A 21,717-nucleotide genomic window follows, 5' to 3' on the forward strand; every position below is an offset into this window, starting at 1 on the left:
TTCGTCTTTTTGTTTGAGAGAGGTATTTAACTTACCTTTTATCTCTTGACCCTATTATTTTAATAAAAAATGGTCTTACTACCTTACAAAACCTATTTAAAGTCGCAAACTCTGAGTGGGAACAGTCAAATAATGTGAAAAAATCAACTTATAAACTTTCTAAATTTTTAAGATTTTGTTCGAATTAACTGTTTATGTGCCAATATGTATGCTAATATATATCCAAAGGTAGCACAAAAGTGAAACTTGGCAAAAATCAAGGATTATACTTTCTAGTGCCCTTGAACAACCCAATACCACCTTTTTTGAGAATGACCCATATATCTAAACGAATCACCGTCAGCCTTATTACGCCGAAATACGTTAAACTACATGTAAAGAAAACCGTTCAACATGCAGGATGAAGCTTATACTTTTGTATCTAGATTTGGTAACCATATCGACTCTTTTAAATGCTTCCTATAATATGGCGATAGCATCTTTATTTCAGCAGACCCCTGCCACTGGGAGGAAATCGTTTCCCGCGCAATATATACTTTATATATATCTGCTGAACGGTGTGAAATCAATCGCCAGGTTAAATCCAATATTCATCCTTTCCATTATCCCTTTCCATAAAAAAAACACACCACAAGATGGGTCGTAAAAATCACCAGTTATCAACGTTTTCCAAAAAGCCCTCTCTTTACTTAACTCTAAAATCTGCCAAATTCAAACCTCCAGTCTTCCGAATTCTAAATGATGCAACGCAAGATCTTCTGCCAAAGGTGCATTAAGATTTGGCAAAAAAGACCCTTTCAATTTTGCAATTAGATGGAATGATCTCCTGTCGTTTTCGTGTAAAAAAAGACAGCAGACGTGAAATTGTAAGCAATCTGCTATTTTACAACCTCTCTCTCTCTCTCTCTCTCTCTCTCTCTCTCTCTCTCTCTCTCTCTCTCTCTCTCTCTCTCTCCACATATATAAGGAGGCAGCAGCCGGGGATTTGTAAGCAAACCTCAATTAAGCAAATACGAAGCTTTTGGTCAAAATTTCATTGCGATGAGAAGTAAACATGGAGGTTACAGAATTGTCCCGTTTCCCTGTAAATGTTCCTCGCTGGACGAGCTGTCGACATGCCGCATACGTGTCTCTCTTACAAATTTCTCAGAAACGGCAGAATGTTGATATTTTTCCTCGACGGAAATCTATGTTGAATCAAATAACACAGAAAAAGATGTCGAAGAGAACCCACCCAAGTTTAAAGCCACGGGAAAACATTCCTTAAAGAAAGATCAATTAGAACAGAAGATAAGAGTCTCTCTCTCTCTCTCTCTCTCTCTCTCTCTCTCTCTCTCTCTCTCTCTCTCTCTCTCTCTCTCTCTCTTAACATGCATGCACACAGTACGATTCTCTGTACCTTTCGCATGATGACCAAATTATTTTGCAAACTTTGGAATTCATTAATCAAAGACGACTACCCTTAATTAATAAAGACATTTGTTCATTCATTAGCAACACGTCAGACGTCACAGGACCGACATCTTCCGAGAACCAAAACCGGTGCATATTTATTATTGATACAAGATTTATATTCAGAACTCTGACCTTTTGAGGATTAGGGCATCTGATATCGACCCAATCTGATCTTGCACTTTAATACCAAGACAGTGTCTTAGATAAAGAACTGTTCTACACCAAGATGAGCACCAACAACTAATTAATCAAGATGTACTTAGCTAACACATCCGAGTTGGAAAAGAGCAAATCCCCCCCCCCCCTCTCTTAAAAAAAGTTCAAGCTTTCGTGCGATGTTTAACTTAAAAACATCTTTGCACAAACTAGCATTTTAATCTTCTTCACTATTCCAACACAGCAGCTCTCTCTCTCCTTTCTCTCTCTCTCTCTCTCTCAAAAATAAAGGCCAAATTAACGCTTTCGTGCGATTTTAAATCTTTGCGCAAACTAGCATAATATTCTCCTTTACTATTCCAACACAGCAGCTCTCTCTCTCTCTCTCTCTCTCTCTCTCTCTCTCTCTCTCTCTCTCTCTCTCTCTCTCTCTCTCTCTCTCTCTCTCTCTCTCTCTCAGAGAAATGAAGGTTAAAGCTTTCGTGTGATTTTTTACTTTTTAAAAAAAATCTGTGCACAAACTAGCATAATAATCTTCTTCACTATTCCAGCATAAATCAGTTTTGAGTGTATAACACTGTGGAAGTGGAGGACTCGTGGAACGAAGGCAGCAGCAAGGGAAGAAAAATCAATGGCCAATTCACTACTGGATAACTATGTTTCATGCCCAATAAATCCAGCGCGGGATAAAAACGACTATACCTCTTATTTATAGGAATTGTTTTGTTATCTTTCAACAATTATTACCTCTCCTAATTGATTTTTCAATGGACCAAATTTTACAGTTTAACAATTCTGCAATAAAATATACAATAGCAAGGACGCCGCGCGTTAACTCTTAATAAATTCTGGAACGCGATCGTTGCATACAAGATCTAGAATAAAAGATAATTTACATTATAAATTTTTTTCAATAGGGAAGTTTTCTTAACCTCTTATATACTTTTCTTCCCTCTGATAATTTTGTATGACAACAAGAGAGGGAAATTATGCGGTGTAATTTTGTTCCTTACGGAAGAATTTGAAGGGATCATCGACTTTCTTAATTTGTCAAGTAATTCAATCCGGCTACTGTTGAATCAAGCACCAGGTGAAAAATAACGCTCTAATTGACGAAATAACCCCTTTTCTTTACACGTACCTTATAATCCAATTTCCCCGTCCATCCAACTATAAGTTATTTAAATCCGTGTATTGTATATCCCCCGACCTCGAAGGCTTTTTTTTCACCGTGTTAATAAAAAAAAAAGGAAAAGAAGTGTCTCCAGCCGCCATTTTATATTAACACCAAAGTCTTAGGGACAATACACCTTTTCTCTTGACCTTCTTGTCCCAAATGGGCGGAGGAGTGTTTAAAAAATCCTTGACTAGAAATGCATGGGGCCTCAAAGCTTATCAATAAACAAAGTAGAGTAAATATTTAGAGGCTTCACGTCCACTTGTAGATGGAATGACAGGCTTTGATTATTTACGGGCTACCCTACGCTAGTACTTAGTGAAAAGGAAATAGGCGGCCGTGTAAACCCTCTACATTATACTAGAAGTGTTGTAACGGTATTGTCTGGTGCTCCCCTCTTTGGATAAGACAAATCTCTATAATTGAACTTGGTACAAGATTTTAAGGCTGCATGGACGGACATGTGTGTATTTGATTCTTGACTACAGACAACAAATTGCAGCATGTCACAACAAATATTAAGATGAAGAGGGTTGTGACATCAGAAGGCCCTTTTAGAAAGCTGGGTTTTATTCTTTAGTCTATACTTAGAGATGTACAGTAAGACAAAAAGCAAAAAATGTATACATGTAATATTTTTGAGAGAGAGAGAGAGAGAGAGAGAGAGAGAGAGAGAGAGAGAGAGAGAGAGAGAGAGAGAGTGTGTGTAACGTTTATAATTACTGATTCATCAAAAGAGAAAAATGATATATTAGTGAATATAATGCTTAGTGTATATAATGCTTGCTCCTGAAAGAGGATGAAGAGAGAAGGAAGTGAGAGAAGGGAGTGAGAGAAGGAGGGGATAGATCTGTGACATCATTTCGCCATGTGAAACAACTCGACTGACCACGTCAGCTTGATTATTACAGCCACTCTGTGATCCACTCTGCAATGCTATTAATCAGGACAGCGTATTGACCAACGATCGGGGATACCCATTCAAAACAAGTCGTAGGACACAATACCTACGACATCTATTCATTCTTGATTCCATTATTACCTTGATTGTAATCAGTACTCCCAAGACTCTTTGACGCACATTCTCCACACCATCGAACGAAAATAAAAGTCGAAGCAATCCCGGCCATTCTCCGGGTCAACGTCCGGAGAGAAACAATGGCGACAACATACTGTAAGTTCCATTTGCACAAAAGGAATCGCACACTTGTCGTTCTTCTCTCGAGAGAAACACACAGCCAATACCAACACAACAAAAAGTCCCTCGTGTCACAGTCAAAAACTGTCAACTACGCAGATTTACGTGAAAACGTTCACTTGGTTTACTCATTACCGGCAATAATGTTCATTTCTTTTTCCTTCCTCTATAGTATAGAAAACACTATTTTAGGTCATATGCTAGACAAAGTGGTTTATTAGTAAGTCGCAGAACCGCGAAGTTGCTTTTTTTTTAAGTTGTTGGTCTTACTGGTAATGGCTTTTCAAGGGTTTGTTTCAAGAAGCAGACAGTTGATATATGCGACCCTTGTGACCTTATAAACTGCAGGACCTGATGACAGGCGTGGAATATTTATGCGGCCCCAGCAAGAGATTTTACCTGTACATGTTTATCTATACTATTAAAAGAAGAAGAAAAAGAAACATTCCTGTTTTGGCCCAGTCGTTGCAGAGTAAAAGATGCATGAGAGACGACTTGATTTATCACACAACCAAATTCATGGCCGACGTTATACGTGTCTATGTCTGTATAACCACCATACGTATTTTCGAAATTATAATTAGAGCCAGCTCGATTAAGGGGACAAAATTACACCCTTTGTGACTGCTTAAAATTGAAAATCTCATTTAAAAGTTTCTCCAAGGTTTACGTTTACAAAGAAAGAAGATTACACATTTTAAAAACCCTGCAACTGTTTCTCATGGCAGATTAGAATAGAAACTTACTTCAAACAAAACAAACATTTAAAAGTATACCCCAACCCCCTTCAAACCGCACACTGTTCTGTATTGAAAAAAAAAAACATGCATGTAGTTTATATATACACAACGTATATATTCAATGATTGATATATAGTTTGAAAAAAAAAGAGAGAAAGAAAATCAATTTATGCTACGGCAAATCGCAACCGTCAATGACAGTATAATTAATTCGCCCCGGTGTCAAATCTCAAGGGACCAAATAGATAAAAGATACTTGAGATGATGAATTCCTACAAAGAAATGACACCCATTCAAGGAGACCATCTTAAGTCCGTATACTCACAAGGTTTTCCCCGCAATTCTAAAAGCCTTTAAGTTGGCCAACAACCCTGGGAATTATTTCCCGATAGCTCTCTCTAACCACAGTGAAACACGGAACAAATTAGACCAGCGTTTCGTTTACAATGTCGAAACTAAATTTGAAAAAAAAAATTAAAAAAAATTATACAAATGGCAGCGATGTTCATTACGTAAGATCGTCTTTCCCATTGAAATAAAATCTTTCCTCGAACCCACCATGATACAAACAATGAATCAGTTTAAAAATGAAAATTGAAGATTTCTTCATAATATCCAAGACGAAATACATCCGTATATAGCTGATAGTGCCTACATAATGACATAAGTTTGAATGTACTTTCTATACAGTATACAGTGGGAAGAAATCTTAATGAATCAATCATTTAAATGATAATTAACCTTTCTGTTGACCCCTCGCATGGTGCACTGTAAGTATGTATTGTCAAGCAACTCATGCGGAACTCGTTGTCTCACGTACAATAAGGACGAGATTCTTTGTAAAGGAGCGACAATATCAGTCCAATAAAGTTATCGTCTGTGTAAACTTTTCCTCCATGAGTGGTGACACACAATGATAAAGATTCGTGGCTGTCCAGTGGACGAGGCGCCGACCAGAACAGTGGAGAAATTAATTGGGGGGGGGGGGGGAGGGGGGCGCTAGCTAGGACCTACCCTATAGATGTACATGTAAGCCGCGATACATATACATGTGGCATGTAAAGCTGAAAGAGCGCACAAGTCGCAGCTACATGTAGACACGCATTCTGATATGTAAACATACAGATAAAATACGAAGTTAAGATATTGATATTTGAAATAAACAAGGACAAGATCAGCCTTCAGATATCTTCTTAAAAAAATCTTTAAAGCAAAGATACAATCCATTTGAAGCCCTATGTAGTTTTGCCAAGGCTTAGTTTCTGACCGAAGAAGAATCAATTGTTTATCCTTAGCTCGAATTTCCTCTTACCTGTGTGTTAGTCCTTGTTTGTAAGCCAATGATCACATCAACAATCGATCAACATATCCCAACTCTGTTTAAGAATTTCCTCACTGGCCGTGCACCGACAACAACAGTCCCAACGAACAAAGGTAGAACATCGTCCGTGGAATGACGCTAGCTTCTCTTTCTACAAAGACACAAACGATCTTGGGTCATTGTTTTGGGAAGAAGGGGGAGGGGAGATTTTTCCAAGTGCCACGCTCCCGTGTCTATGCCGTACCGGTCACCGAAGACGCACACACACAGAGAGACCGATACTGTCAGGTGTATACACTACACAATGCACGAGTCATTACAGCCCATTATCACACAACGATCGATACCTGCTCGCTAGTCATAGCCGCCCTATACCTTTAATCTGAACTGACTCTGCTATGCCGACGAACGACCTATACCAGCACATACTATTACACAGTACGCTTTGCCAGTGATCAACTAACTGCTACAGAGACTCAGACTACAACTCTGTGGTTATTCATCAAATACGCGTTTTAACTCTTTTTATCCGAAGTGACTCGACACAACAAGACGCCATTAGACAATTTCCTTTGGCGTACTCCTTTGAGGTTTTATGCAGTGTTTCTTTCTTTGCTCAGAAATTATAAAGTTCTCCTTGACACAAGGTACAATTAACTGGCTTTTTGTCAGCATACATCTGCCGGACCATTATCAAGGCCACGCTCGACGTGTCTGACTATGATCTTCACAACAGAAACATTTATTTTTCATATTACCCATGTAGTTGATCTCCCCCCTTTTTGTAATAAAAACTAGCTTTACTATACATGCAAGTCCCTCTTCCGCCACAAGTCATGGAATGTTTTCACTACCTTATATATCTCGTTTCTGTCTTTCCTACGTCATTAACATAATAATACGTAACAAGGACAAACGTATTTAAACGGGGCTTTTTAATAATGTTGCAATAAATTTTCGAGTAAATTCGCTCTAGATTGCATTAAACGATATACAGACCACCACCCACCCACCCATCCACCCCGACTACAAAGTTTCATAAGCAGCGAAAAAAATGGTCGTTATTTCGACTGTTGCTTCTTCAAATTGCAGCAAGTCTTCCTGCGTTGCATCTTTATTTGAAAACGCTGAGTGAGAGAGAGAAAGAGAGAGAGAGAGAGAGAGAGAGAGAAAGAGATCTTTTTTTTTTTCAATTTGGTGTTGTCAAACACGCCTTAGCATACAACAGACAACAATGGTGTGCAGACAACAAAAGACCATTCACAGAATCACAGAACGTTGGAGCCATTTTTCTCCAAGTCCCAGAGGAGGAGCTCCCCAAATCGCTGCCCTTCACTGAAGCCTCGTCTGCTGCCACTTGATACGGCAGAACTCTTCAATATTTATCCTTTTTATCTACCTCTGAGCACGCCTGCCATTTGTAACACTTCTGTTTACTCTAATTATAACAACTAAATTCTTTTCTGTTTTATCTGTGGAATGCCATACCGACTTTTCGACTCTCCGCTTACACCAACAAATGTTTAAGTTCCAGAGCAGCACAACATGACCAAAAACCAGAAGAAAAAAAAATGAGAGAGGGATCTGCCACGCCAGCGTGACAGCTTTAGCGAGATATTTTGTTAATTTCGTCACGATGCATGTCAGATTTAATTATATTACTTTTAATGCATTTTCATGCTATCATTTCACTCATATCCCGTCTTCGTATAAAAGAAAGAAAAATATTCGTTTTTGTTTTTCTCTACAAAAACTAAAAGCCTGAATAATTACTAGTATATCAAATTTCATTTTGAAAAAATGTTCTTCTATACAAATTAAAATTATTTTTAATATAAAACTAAAAAATTACAAGTTTTTTTGGGGGGTGAAAATGATTGGTACGATAAACAATCAATACGAAACACTCATTATTAATCACTCATCAATAAAACTGGGATTAAACAACCAAGCGAATAAAGATGAAAACGCCACGCAGCCACAGGGCTCAACTTGAGAATCACTGTGATCATTCCTGACACGCCGCCATTGAATTGATATAAATGCACAAGTTTTGAGGGAACATTAACACTTCAAAGTCACCAAAACGTTTATATAAAACCTGTCATCGTCTGACGAAATCAAACATATAATAAACTCGGATCTCATGGCTGGGTTACTCCTACTCTATAAAGCGTTTCAACAAAGCCATTAAAGAGTGTAAAGAATATATAATTTACACTTCTATACCAATGGGCCCCTTATGAGATTCGATTAATGCCTTAACACTTAATTTGCATTGGGTTATTTTCTCCTTTAAAAAAGCAAGGAGATTTTTGAGTAAGATTACACAGACACTGCTTGAGAGACAAGATTCCCCACTGCTTCTCGACTTCGCGTTTAATGGGGTGAATATACCCCCAAAACTATCAAATGATGAATATAATGTGATAAAAGGCAGCAAAGGAGGGGGATTCGGTACGATTTTTCCGTGCGAATGATTTTATCTTGCATCAAAATGGTTGATAAAACTTTAATACCCGTCTACTGCGGAAATGAGATCAGAAGTATCTACGCTTCAAAAATAATTTCCGAATTTTTGTTATTTAAAGAAACGGCATAATTATGTTAAAAGGAATTTGATTTCATTTTATTACGTTCCAATTTAATGAGTAAGATCCCGTTTTAAACTGACAATGAAAAATTCAAGAGAAAAAAAAATAAATTCTTGAAAGATATTTCAGAACAATAAAAGTACGTATATTATGGAAGAAGGATCATACAAGGTTTCAGAATATCAAAAAGTGCATGAACTATTATAAGGATCTTCCACGTAATGTTGTTGCCGAATAAAAAAAGAAGGTAAACATATATATATATTTTTAAAATCCTGCCAGATCATTATCATCTTCATTACTACTATAGAATTATTCATCAAAAAAAAAAGAAAAAAGATTAACAATATAAAAGCTACTTTGATTAGAATTATTCATCACACTTATATATAGATTAACTATGAAATTCAAGACAAGAAGCACTTACAGATGAAAGCTTAAATCTCCCGATAATCGAAGGAAAGTAAACAGTTTAAAAAAATACACAAGGAGTAAAAAATCTCAGTCCTCATAAATGATGGAATACAGATTTCAGTCGCCTGTCGTCCAATATCAATTTCAAGCTTAGCTGAACACCATCCGGGGCTCCGATCAACTCTCTGGTCTTATGCCTCCTTTCTTTACAGATAAGAAATTCAAGTACCATGAATAATAGATCGGGCTTCTTCTTCCGAATATATTTTTTTCTAGTTTACAAAATATGCAAATTACGTGGATATATTTTTTTCTTTTGGTTGAAAAAAAAAACGTTTTTGAGTAAGTGCAAAATGATATGTTTATTTTTTCGTGGTCATGAATCACCATTAAAATTCCGCCGCGGACGTTAAGGTGGATAATCAATTCTTTAAAAATGACGTCACAATCGATTGAAAACATACATTTTAAATATTTTTTTAAAATTTAAAACACCGCATAACGATTCAGTTTCATAGAATTTCACACGCACATGATTTAGAAATATACATACAATTATCAAATCTGCTTTCAGAGAAAGTTGAACTAAAGTTTAAAATCTGATTTTAAAATCATTCACAGCGTGAACCCTATGCTTTTGTTGCAATTGATAAACGGAACCAAAAATCAAGAAATCAAAATTTACATTTTCAGATAACCATTATAATTAGATAGGGTCTGAAGCCAGGTTACAGCAAGTCTTACCTCTGCAAGTCTTTAGAAGTTAAACAGTTTAAAGGTATTTTCTCGATCGTAAAAACGAATCAAAGCTTTCTAATCGTCGGTCGTAAAACTGATCATTACAGTAACGAGAAGACAAAACACAGGTATACATGTAACTACAAAAATAAACAGCTGTCAATTTCTCCTGGTCAGAATCAATCACCTGTGACTGATTGTACCTGTGCATGTACCTTAATTACCTCTGCCTACCTATACCAATGGACGATCAATCGAAAGCAGCAATAGACGTGTCACCAGGAACCTGTGATGATTGAGCGTAACATCTTATAAAGGACACACAATACAAACATCTCAATATCTATCAAGTTTTGCAGACGAATCAGGTGACACCTCGCTGGGCAGCGACGAGGGATGGTGATGTATACAGCCTGCCCCCTAAACACCCCACCGCATCAGTGGTTCCACCTGATTCGGCGTACAAATATAGATGACACGCTCATAAAGAGAGAGAGAGAGGGGGGAGAGAGACGTGACCGGCATTGCCCATCAATCGTCGACCAAGGAATGTATCTTGACAACAAGAGAGGCAGTACCATGAACGAGGAATCGTTTTTACCGTTCAGGGGAGGTAATGGTGGCGGACCGAACCCGATGCCATACCTGCCCGCGAGAGGCCGCAATGGCGGTCCGGTTTACCTGTTAATTATAGGTAAGTTAAGAGAATGATGACAATCGTCGCCTGTCAAAGTAGCCATTCCAACGGTGGCCGTAAAAGGATATTGATTGCAAAAATAACCTTCCTTACTGAGTATACATGTACCTCTGTTTGACAAGGAACTCTAGGAAAGTCATATGAGGATAATGTATAGGTTTATGTTTCGTAACAAAAACATATTTACCTAATAAGAACCTCTCACAAATCAATAAAAATGAAAAATGAGGGAGTTCTTGAAACTGTGCATCAATTATTTACAGCATTTTTCTCCTTTATAGCTTAAATTGTAAAATATTCATACATTTTTTTCCGATGTTATTTTAAAATGACCCGCACATAATGCGAAAATTGCATGTTGCTCTCTAAATTATGGAACTCTTTGACAAAAATGAAAGTGGAATGAGCATGTCTGACAATGTCTTTTGTTGTGAACTTCATTAATAATAGAAAGCTATTTTAAAGGGACCTTTTTCTCTTTTAAAACTATTTTATTCCTTTAAATGAAATAGTCAATTCAAAAACAACGTATGATACTTGGCATGTACAACATATGGACCAAACATACAAACTGATCATTAACACACTATATATATATATATATATATATATATATATATATATATATATATATATATATATATATATATATATATATATATATATATATATATATATATATATATATATATGAGTATTAAAAATTTTGCAACTTTAATTTATTGTATCATTAATTATCCAACGTAGCAGCCACTACCATTTCTAATTCTTTGTTAAAAATTTTCATAACTTGTTAAATATTTAGAGTAATTATTTCAAAATAGCAATACAGATCATTCATAAACCATCATCACACGCATGCTTTCCAGTTTCTCAGAACTTGCATTATTCAACTCAACATCAGTCCGTTACACCAGAGAATACCTTATTAAGCAAATGACACCAATCAAACAACCAAACACACCAATTACAAAATGGGGACAGGCACTTAAAACATTTTGATGATGCTTTTGAAATTCCCTATCTAGCAAAGGTAAGTCTACCTTAATTACAGGTATGACATAAGAAATTCCACCAAGGTTTCTCGCGTATTGATTCTTCTGTTCTTTTCTGTTTCAGATCTCTCTCTCTCTTTTTCCCCCCTTTTATTTGTCATTTTTAATAACGCGATGGAAACGGCTATCAAAGGGCTTAACAGTATCGATGTTTAAAGATTGAAGACTGGTATAATGGTAGCTTGAAAGCATACACTATGTTAATGGCGCTGAGCGCTCGTCGCGACATCGGGGACCCCAAAAGACCAATCTTGGATGGATTCCTGCAGGCGTGTGTACACAGCGCAACAGTATCCAGCAACTGGGCGAGAATGAACGCTCAATTAGCAGTTCCATCAACTATTTAATCACTGTCTGACAGAGGCAGAAAACAAGTTCTTCCTTCCCTTTTTTTTTGAAATCCACACCCAATAAAATTCTTTCCTCCTTTTGCCGCCAGCATCTTTTGAACCTCACGTGCTTTCAGCGTTCACGAATTACCAATGCATCTAAGAACCAAACAGCATAAATTTCTTACCTACATGTACATTTTCACCAAATCAATTTCTTCTGGGATCTTGTTGAATCTTTAAGGTACATGTATCTAATCTTTATCAGTTCCACGTGCCATGTTCACCGTTCAACTGGTTACAACACCCAAATCCCTTAATTGTTTACTCGTGTGTTAACAACACATTTTACCGAGCTATTACACGCATGCCAGGAATATACAGAATGTGTCAAATAAAAAAAAAGTCATGTGCTGGTGACATAACAACGAGAATGCCTTCAGGTATATGATAAAATCAAGGTCAAGAATCACTTTAAGGAAGACCATTCCATTGGCAGTGGAGAAGTCCTATGAAAACCAATTGCTCCCCAACGGCTATCTTTTTAACTTTTGAAAAGTTTCAAGAGAAAAGATGTTGTGTCGTAAAGTTACATTAATAAAGTCTACTGTCCAAAAGGTATATCAACTTTACGCCATTTTGGATCGTTTGATGTTTTTTTTTTTTTTTTGGCTATTTTTCTTTAATTTATTATTTCCCTTCTTGCAAACATCGCGCAAGTGACAGGTATTGGTCAGGAACAAAAAGCATTTCTCGGAAAAACCAAAGTAAAAGTGACATTTTGCACTACTTAGAAGAAACATAGTAAATGTTTTATAATAGCCCAACTGCCCTTCTTCTACCTTTTCACTTTTTTTTTTGTTAACATTAATATATTACTTTCTTTGAAGTTTAATCCTCTTCGTGTGAGATGTTTTCTTGTCTTCTAAACGATACATTTGACGCAAAAAAGACACCCTCTTTTTATTCCCAACTGCACGAACTGACAAAAAAATTGGAGCCAGGTGTTTTCTGAAACCTTCCCTGACGGCATGACTGCAATCTGGTTTCTCTGTTTACTACAAGGTATAGGGTAGGCGTAAAGGGCCAACATGAGTTTATTTACGCTATACTCCTGCTACTTTTATTTGCTAGTAGGAATAATCTTTTTTACACACATAGCTTTATCCACGAGAAAAACTCCCAAAGTCAACACTCCTGAAAAGTGAAACCAACGCAGGAAAAACTTTCCAAAAAACTTATAGCAATTGAAAAGAAAACGAGGTTTCAAATACTTCATAAAACAGATCTACAAAAAGGTTGAAATCAGAATCGCGTGTTGTTAAATACCCTTAAACCGTCAAATCCTACAAAAACAAGAATTACATAGAGATTCCTACTGTCTTCCAACTTATGCAATCTTGTAATTTAAGCTTTAAAAAAAAAAGAAATATTGAAGACTACAAACCATGAAACCTTTAATGATTTATTTTCTTGTTAATTTTTTTTTCTGTTCCAATATCCGACACTTGCAGACTGTCTAATAAACGCTTCAGATTTTTTCTTGACGTAACAAGATGGTTTTGCTGAATTAAAATGGTTCCAGTAATCCCCAGACGGATTAAAAGATAAATAGATAAATCTTCCCCATTCCCTATAACTAAATCGGTTTGAAACATGAAATCTTCGAAACGAAAAAAAAAATATAAATAAATACCACTTTTCTCCAATTACTAAATTAGCTGGTACAAAGAAATCTTCGAAACGAAACTGACAAAACTAATACGAACTATTTTTTTAATTGAGGAATGTGGCAACCGCCAGCAATAAACCATGAACAGCTATTGCCGTACATATGTACCGATTTGTAAACATAATTGAACATCATTTGAAACACGATACCGCCGGCCTTTACATATCAATCAAATCTGCCAGAGGAATGAAGCATGCTTCTATCATGTCTTCTTATATTGCCGCTATAGTATTTCTAAGAACTAATTATATATGTAAAAATAAAAATAAAATAAGAGTGAAAATTTAGTTGGATCGACTCGCTTCCAATTTTTTAGACCCATTTACCGATTTTTTGGCTGTTGGGCACACTTGAAAATTTTCGCAGATGTTGATGATCTTTTTAGGTTGATGGATAATTGAAAAATTTAAGATATATATTATGAAGTTACCAGTAAATATAGCTCAGTCGACATGCTTCCTAACTTTTTTGGGCCAATTAACTGATCTTTCGGCCGCTGGCCACACCTGACAACTTTGACATAATATGATTTTTTAGGTTGCTGGACAATTCATGTTGTTATAACCTCAAAGACATTGGAAACAGCTAAAGTCATTAATGATTACTGGACAAATTTGATATATCATCTGACAATGAAGGTTTAAAGCTCTCGTAACTTAATGAAATTTCAAGGCTGGAGAACACACACAGATGACATCCTGGTATCTTGACAAGCACTAGTTCTCAGAATACGTCAAATATTGGGCAAATTGAATATCTAACATTTTATTTACAATTCAAAAACGATTGTATTGTTGGACAAAAATTTGTCACTGTGAACACACTTTTATGACTTTAAGTTTGTCCAACAACTTAATAAATACGATTGTTCAACACCATTTAATTAGATAAATAATATAATGTAATGGTGTTCTAATTTTTTTCGTTTGAAAGAGACGCGTATGCTGGTTTAGAATCATTTTAACAAGATCTTGGACTTTCGGTTGGACGTAGCTATCTATTTCTTGCGTAAAAACAAGTTTAAAAAAATGACGCAGTTTCAAGCCAAATATGCACCGATTGCGTAGTCATAACTCAAAAGCCAGACAAATCTTGCTGATTTCAAAGAGTCATGGCTGAGAGGCCAGCAGTGAAATAGACAGGCCTACGTCACATTGCTGTTTGACACAACAACCCAAAATCCAAGGTCTTGCTAAAATGGTTCTATTTGCTGGACAGCATCATTTGGGGGAAAAACCCACCTGAAACAAGTACACACAAAATGAAATATAAAAGAAAGATTCATTGGACACACATGAAGGACCTCTTGAGTAAGAACTTTGACACACTTACCGACTAACTTTCAGTGTTTTCAGGTCACTGGACACACTTGAATGACTTTTGGGTTTTTTTGGTCATTGGGGACACTTGAATGACTTTTAAAGGATGATTGGCACACACAGTGACTCGTGTTGTCAGATGGACATTGGTGTGGTCATGTTTACTTTGTAAATACAGGTCCTGTCCTTCCCTGACACCTAGAGGTAAGCACCAAGAATCACTGTCAACAACTCGGACTAATGGGCTGACATCAGGTTAATAAGGAAACAGTCAGAAAGTATAAATGCCATACTGGTCACAGTAGGGTTTGGCTGGGCAGCATCAAAATATCAAGTTTGATTTATTCATGGCATCATGAAAGATTTCAACGTCAAAAGAATTATATATTTTAATCAATTAAAGTTTCTTTGACTTTTCTGATACACATGAAATTGTAGGCCATAATACTGACTTTCAAGAAAAATTCAAGCTTCATCTACTAGTGGTGTAGAAGATCTATTCATCGTAAGGAAGATTTCAAAGTAAAAACATCATATGCACACCAATAAAGTTCATTCGACTTTTCCATTACACTTTAAAAATTGTCATTACAGGTACCAGAAGTATTGACTTGATGTTCTAATTTTGAAGAAGAAATACCATAGCTTTAAAAAGCTAAATGGGTTTGATCCTTACTCTCAAAGAAATCACAGTCACAGACTTGGTAATTAGTGGATAAAAGTAGAGTATATTCTGAGTCATTACTCAAAAGGCTCTTCAAACAGTAAGTACTGCTTTTTGATATTAAAAGCACGGCTTTTGAAAATTGTCTCCAAGCCTAACCTTTTAAAGTATCCTTAATTACACTTTTTTGCAATGAGCCTTAAAAAAGCCTCTCTAAAATATTAGAAGTCTCTCTCTCTGTCTCTCTCTCATGCCATTGTGTTTCTTCCTCATTAGTAATTTTTAATTAAGTGATTGGAAACCGCCATCAAAGATCATAATATATGAAGTATATGAAGTAATATTGGCTCTGTGTTGGCGAGACCGTTCACCAAACTAAAATTATCCGTAATAACTGCCACAATCTTCAAACAGCTACGTTTGGGATTGACTGCACACAGACGATTGATACCATATCCGCAGGAAAGAAGAAGTCATTACTTGTGAGGTTGTTGCAGATATTAAAGATGGTGCTCTTTTTTGGTATATGTAACTATATATTTATTTAATAACTGGTATAATAGACAAAGCAAAGGGAAGGTAAAAGAAGATCGATGCTCTTTTTGTATACATGGTATGTATTATTTAGAATCATATCCAATAAAGCAAAAAGAAGGTTATGTGATGCTCAAATGATGCAGTGTCTATTTTTGTACCTCTTTTTTTCATTTGAAGATTGAAATGGTTTTTTTTAACCTTAAGTATTCAAGGAAAACCATACAGCAAATGTTTTGACAAAGGCTAAAATGAAAATATTCAATAAGAGCCCTATTTTCTTTTACTCTTCAAATATAAACCCTTTCTGTTGACATTTAAAGATTATCTAATTTATCATAATACAATTCTTATACAAAGAGTAAAGATTTTGAAAGAATAATTATTATGAAAGCACAAAAGACTAAATGCCTTTGCTATATTTGTGTTTGGTTATCAAAATAATGGAAGCCTCAATGAGACTCAATGAAAGCCATTTCTCTTAAGTTAATTGACTAATTATTGGATTGCCATCCCCATTGGTTTTTCAATGAAATTTACATCTTTCATAACATCTTGCATAAGTTTCATCAATGATTATCATATGTAACATACCACAGTGACTGACTTATACATGTACATCAGACCTTTTGTATATACTTTTAATCATTAAACCCCCCCCCCAAAAAAAAAATAAATAAAAAAATAAAAAAATAAAAAATATATAAATAAATAAATTAAAATAAATTTTAAAAAAAAATACAAAAATGAATTAACAAATATATAAAAGGAAAGAAAAATAGAAAAGTAAAAGGAATAAAATGAAAAAAAAAATATGATGTAATTATCATTGTGTCATATTCAGAGATCATGTCAATTCTTGGCAACAAATTGACAATAATGAGTTCTTATATAAGTATCCCTGATCGATCAATAATTCATAAGAGTGCTGTAACCGTGTGTCTGAAAACTATTAAATCCATCAAAATAAGAACAAGATATCTGTTAAGGTATAAATCATTAATATTATAACCCATAAGAACAAAATACATAGAGGCAAGAATTAATTTACAATTGGTTGTACATGTTAACACCTTTACACATGACTACATACTGTTATATGTACATATACAACTTTCTATGGGGTGTTTAAATATCATATCTCTACAATCTTATGTCAACTGAAGATGAAAGTTATGTTTAAAAATATTTTTTTAAAAACTTACATTTTTTGATATGAACATCTAGTGCTGCATATACACACAACTGTCAACGAATCACCGAATTTCACGGAATCCTTGCAAATTCTGAGACTCACTCAGAGAAATTAAACCAGTGCAGAGAGAGGATTAACACTGACTGCTATAATAGTACTTATTCAATAACTGCATTCCAAGAATACACAAACTGTGTGAACAATGACTTTGTATTGTTGACATGTAGATATTGCAGCCTGCAGCTATGGCTTGACCTTAGTTCAAAGTTCAGGTCAGGGTTCACCAGCAATTAACACATGACATGGAGTCATAATTTGTGTTAATTATGCAACTGCTAGCTGAAAGGTGCAATGTATTGCAAGTTGGAAGCGAGCATTTTTACTCCAAAGATTCATACAGGTGACAATTTTTTTTTGCATTTGAACTGCAAAATAGACAGTTTATGTAACTGTTGTAAGGCATTGCTTTGGCAACCATTAAAAAATCCAGCTTGAAAAATTGAAAACATTATAGTATTTTTTTTATCCTGTATTTTTTTTCCCCAAATTTTTTTTACAACAAATGTTTCAATCTTAGTAACTCTACAGGGTTTATTAAAACCAGGTGCATTTGAGATAAATTACCAATAAAAAAAAAAAATCTTGCGAAAACCACACATTAAAACCACACATCGCTTCTTCACGAAAATTCCTAGAGAGTACACATATTGACTCGATAATCTCTTTCACATATATTCTTAATGTACACTTAGTTTTTTGGCTTTTTACTACTGTAAACATTTGTGAATCATTCATAGAACATATGTATATATACAGTCTAATATAATGCAAGGAAACTGGATACTCTGCTCATATGAAAAACCAATGCTTTGAACTTGCCACTTCTATGTGTTGTATTAAAGTATGATGCGGGGGTTTTAAATGTAACTGAAAACCCTTGTTTTTTCATCAAGTTAAATGAAAGCTTTTGCTAACTTTGTATTAAGGTATTCAATGTATAATGAAGGGATATTGAACAATTTTGAATTGTTTTGAACTAGTTAAATATGTATTGCTAGATAACAATGATAGTGAAATGATCCAAATTCACGTGACTGACAACATATAAGAAGCCGGTCATTTTGCACCTTAAATTTTTTTAAAGAGTTAAAAAGAAAGTTTATGCATGTATCAATCAAGAGAGTTTTACAAATTTTAAGTTACTTTTTACAATATCTTATTAAAACATACGTTGCCCATAGACTTCAATACAAAATTCAAGGTGTAATTAGTTGGACCATAATTAATATATTGTGAAAATTCATTTGGTGGAGTATTTTTATTTGAAAACATCTTCAAAATGATATCATAATTAAGATTGTTATACTTTCATGTTAAATACTGAAATCTGATTGGTTAAGACGCAGTTCATAATCCTTTCTATTACCCTCAGCGTTAGCAACACACTTAGCAACGGGTAACATTAAGAATTGTTACATGCGCGAAAATTATGCGCGTACGGTTCGCTGTAGAATTCACGTTATTCCTATATAAAAGCAGTAAAATTTTCTTAGAAATTAAGACATTCAGTATAACAAAATAAAAATTGCCTGTTTGGTAGGATAACAGTTGAAATTGACACCCCTCGAAAACCATTGTCAACCTCCGCTTCGCGTCTGTTGACAATGGTTTTCTCGGGGTGTCAATTTCAACTGTTACCCTCCCAAAAAGGCACTATTTATATAATATCGGACCATTCATTTATTAGGTACAAAATGTGGTCGTTATACATCGAATACCTTAAATAATACATATGAATTTGAATTTTAGCAGATGGATTAAAAGAAGTTCTGAAAATTCAAAACAACTTTGCATTATTCAGTAAATTCTCCCCATAAATAATTTACATGCATAGAGCATACAAAATATTAAAGAACTCAATGAATGTCACCTTCTGAAAATTCTAGAAATATACGTGTACCTACATTTTCAAGCTTGCAATTCAAATCCTCAGTTCATGACAGCTTCAGCATTTATTGTCCATCTAAAAAAAAAGAAGAAAAAAAATGTTATGAAATTCTGACTCATACACTTAAGGAGGAGTATTTCTTAAGGTTTTTGCATGCATGATGACATGATTTTTAAGTAAGGTGACATGAATTCCTTAAGATTCATTAAGAATACATTTCATCACTTAAATTATTCACAGAATGAAGATGTAAAATTTGTGAGTAAGAGGTACCCCAAATTCAACAAAAATTTAGAGCCACTAAGATTTATAGTATGTGTTAATTACGTACTACCGTATCATTGTAATGAATTCAATGTTCGTTATGTAAATGGACATTAACCGTCCTTTAAAATAATTAATGTAAGAAGAATATACAGAGGCCGGCTTATAACCGTGGAATTAATAAAACAAAAATGTTCAGCCACTGCAAATTAATGATAAAATAATATATTGCATCCTTTCTTGTTAGCAACTGAGTTCAACTGCTGTTATGTAAGTAAATATATAGCCTACATTAATTAAAGTCCTTCTAATTAATTAAAAAAATCAAGAGCATAAACAGAAGAGACCAACGCAGACAGCTAGAGCATCTTATAGCCTGCAGTGGATGACAACAAAGTCACCTTAAACCAAAGGTGCATGTTTATAAATAGCAGATGAAAAATATACAGGTGACAAACGCGCTTAAACATTCTACTGATGCAGAAAACATGTCTTATGCTCCAGGGATATAATGTCTGCGTTTTCAAAGTAATCCCTCATTCTGTATATCCCAGTAGCCTTCTGAAATTTATACAGACGCAAAAAAGATAGGTGTTTTCAAAGTAATCCCTCAATTCATGCATGCCAATAGTCTTCCGGAATTATAGACGCAAAAAAAGGACTGTTTTCAAAGTAATCCCTCACTCTATGTATGCCAACTAGTAGTCTTCTGAATTTATAATTTACGCAATATAAAAAAAATATAAGTGCTGGATCCTCTCTTATTTTCTCAGCATTACAGCCCCTTGCTTCTACACAATCGGACCATTAATAGCTGGTAATTATTGGGTTTTTGTCCTGAGAGATTTAATCATTGTCTATCAGCCTCCTTCCTTTGGAGATTTGCCGATCATAAAACTGACTACAGCCAGCTCAGTTCTGCTTCCTTCCATAAATCACAGCTCCATGGAGAAGGCGTCATATTTTCCCTCCTTTTACAGTTTTTTCTCCCCTTTTTCTGTCATGATTGCATGATTATTTGATTTTTATATCAAAAAAGAAAAAAAAAATTAAGACGGCTGGATGGTCAAATCCATTTTTAGGCAGTATATATTATTTACCTCCTTTAGATGGAGAGCTGTGCATAAAAAATATAGAAAGATGTTCAAATTTTATATCTGAAATATTTGGATTTTCTCTTCATTAAATATGTTTTATGGCCACAAATATTTGTATTTTCTTCATTAAATATGTTTAATGGCCACAAATATTTGTATTTTCTTCATTAAATATGTTTTATGGCCACAAATATCATTTTTAAAAGTTTGAGACAGATCTAATGGATAATTTGTTGGTGATCTGCAGCCTCCCTGAATTCCATTCCTGAAATGTTTTCTGCTTATGATTCTTCAAAGGGTGGGGGTGATTAAGGTCCTCAAAGAGTGTCAGTTTTACATCACTAAATGTTATATATATTAAATCATCTGATACCATTCGAATACGTGTACATTATACAGATCTAATGCATCCAATTTTACACATATCATATTAAAAGTATAATACAACCCCACCCATTCTCCTCCCCCCCCCCCCAAAAAAAAAAAAAAGATATCATAATTATACTGAAAACACACACACAACCAAAATAAATGCATCAAATGCATCTTGAATTTCACTAGACTGATAACAATCATATACCTTGAAAATCTAAATGCAATCAATAGAAGGAAAAAAAACCCAAAAAACAAACTAAGTGACACCTACTTTAGGTCCATTAGAAGAATTCCAATCAATGATATCTTCGTCAATAATTAATAAGGAATACAACTCTACCTCAAACAAAAAGAAATCCACAAACGCAGAACCACAACGGAGCCCCCACAATTAAGTCTCTCTCTAAACTACATTAACAGTTTGATGAAATTTCCGACATCTCCATCCTTCTGTGTATAATATATCTGTACATTCACCTCAACAGCTTCAGATTTAAAACTTCTTTTAAAATCCTAGATCATTGGCGTGATCTTAAAGCACACTCTGGGAATTCTATTATGCTTTCTTGAGTATCAGTTTTCTTTCTGACTTTATAATCTCTCTCTCAATATTATACGATATCATATCATATATACACTGTATTTCTCCACATATTTCTATATGAATTCAATGCTGGAAAAGTTGTACAGGATTGAGATGTAACACTCTCGAGAT

General features: G+C 34.9%; 1 protein-coding gene across 10 annotated transcripts in view; it reads right to left on the reverse strand.

Moving 5' to 3' along the window:
- Positions 1-21,717, reverse strand: part of LOC105317875 (zinc finger CCCH domain-containing protein 10) — a 58,838-nt gene that overhangs the window by 15,064 nt on the left and 22,057 nt on the right. For 2 of the 10 annotated variants that reach the window (XM_011414658.4, XM_011414659.4), the window contains 2 exons: positions 19,283-19,341; positions 6,039-6,198 (listed from right to left, as the gene is read on the reverse strand). The gene's annotated coding sequence lies outside the window, so the exon portion shown is untranslated. Of the gene's footprint in view, positions 1-2,752; positions 2,950-3,830; positions 4,130-6,038; positions 6,731-9,068; positions 9,259-10,027; positions 10,169-12,062; positions 12,203-19,282; positions 19,342-21,717 lie in introns of those variants that run through there. The other 8 variants (XM_011414668.4, XM_020063049.3, XM_011414664.4 and 5 more) reach the window with 7 other exon arrangements.

This window comes from Magallana gigas, chromosome 10, assembly GCF_963853765.1.
Source record: "Magallana gigas chromosome 10, xbMagGiga1.1, whole genome shotgun sequence".
In the NCBI taxonomy this organism is placed as follows: Eukaryota; Metazoa; Mollusca; class Bivalvia; order Ostreida; family Ostreidae; genus Magallana; species Magallana gigas.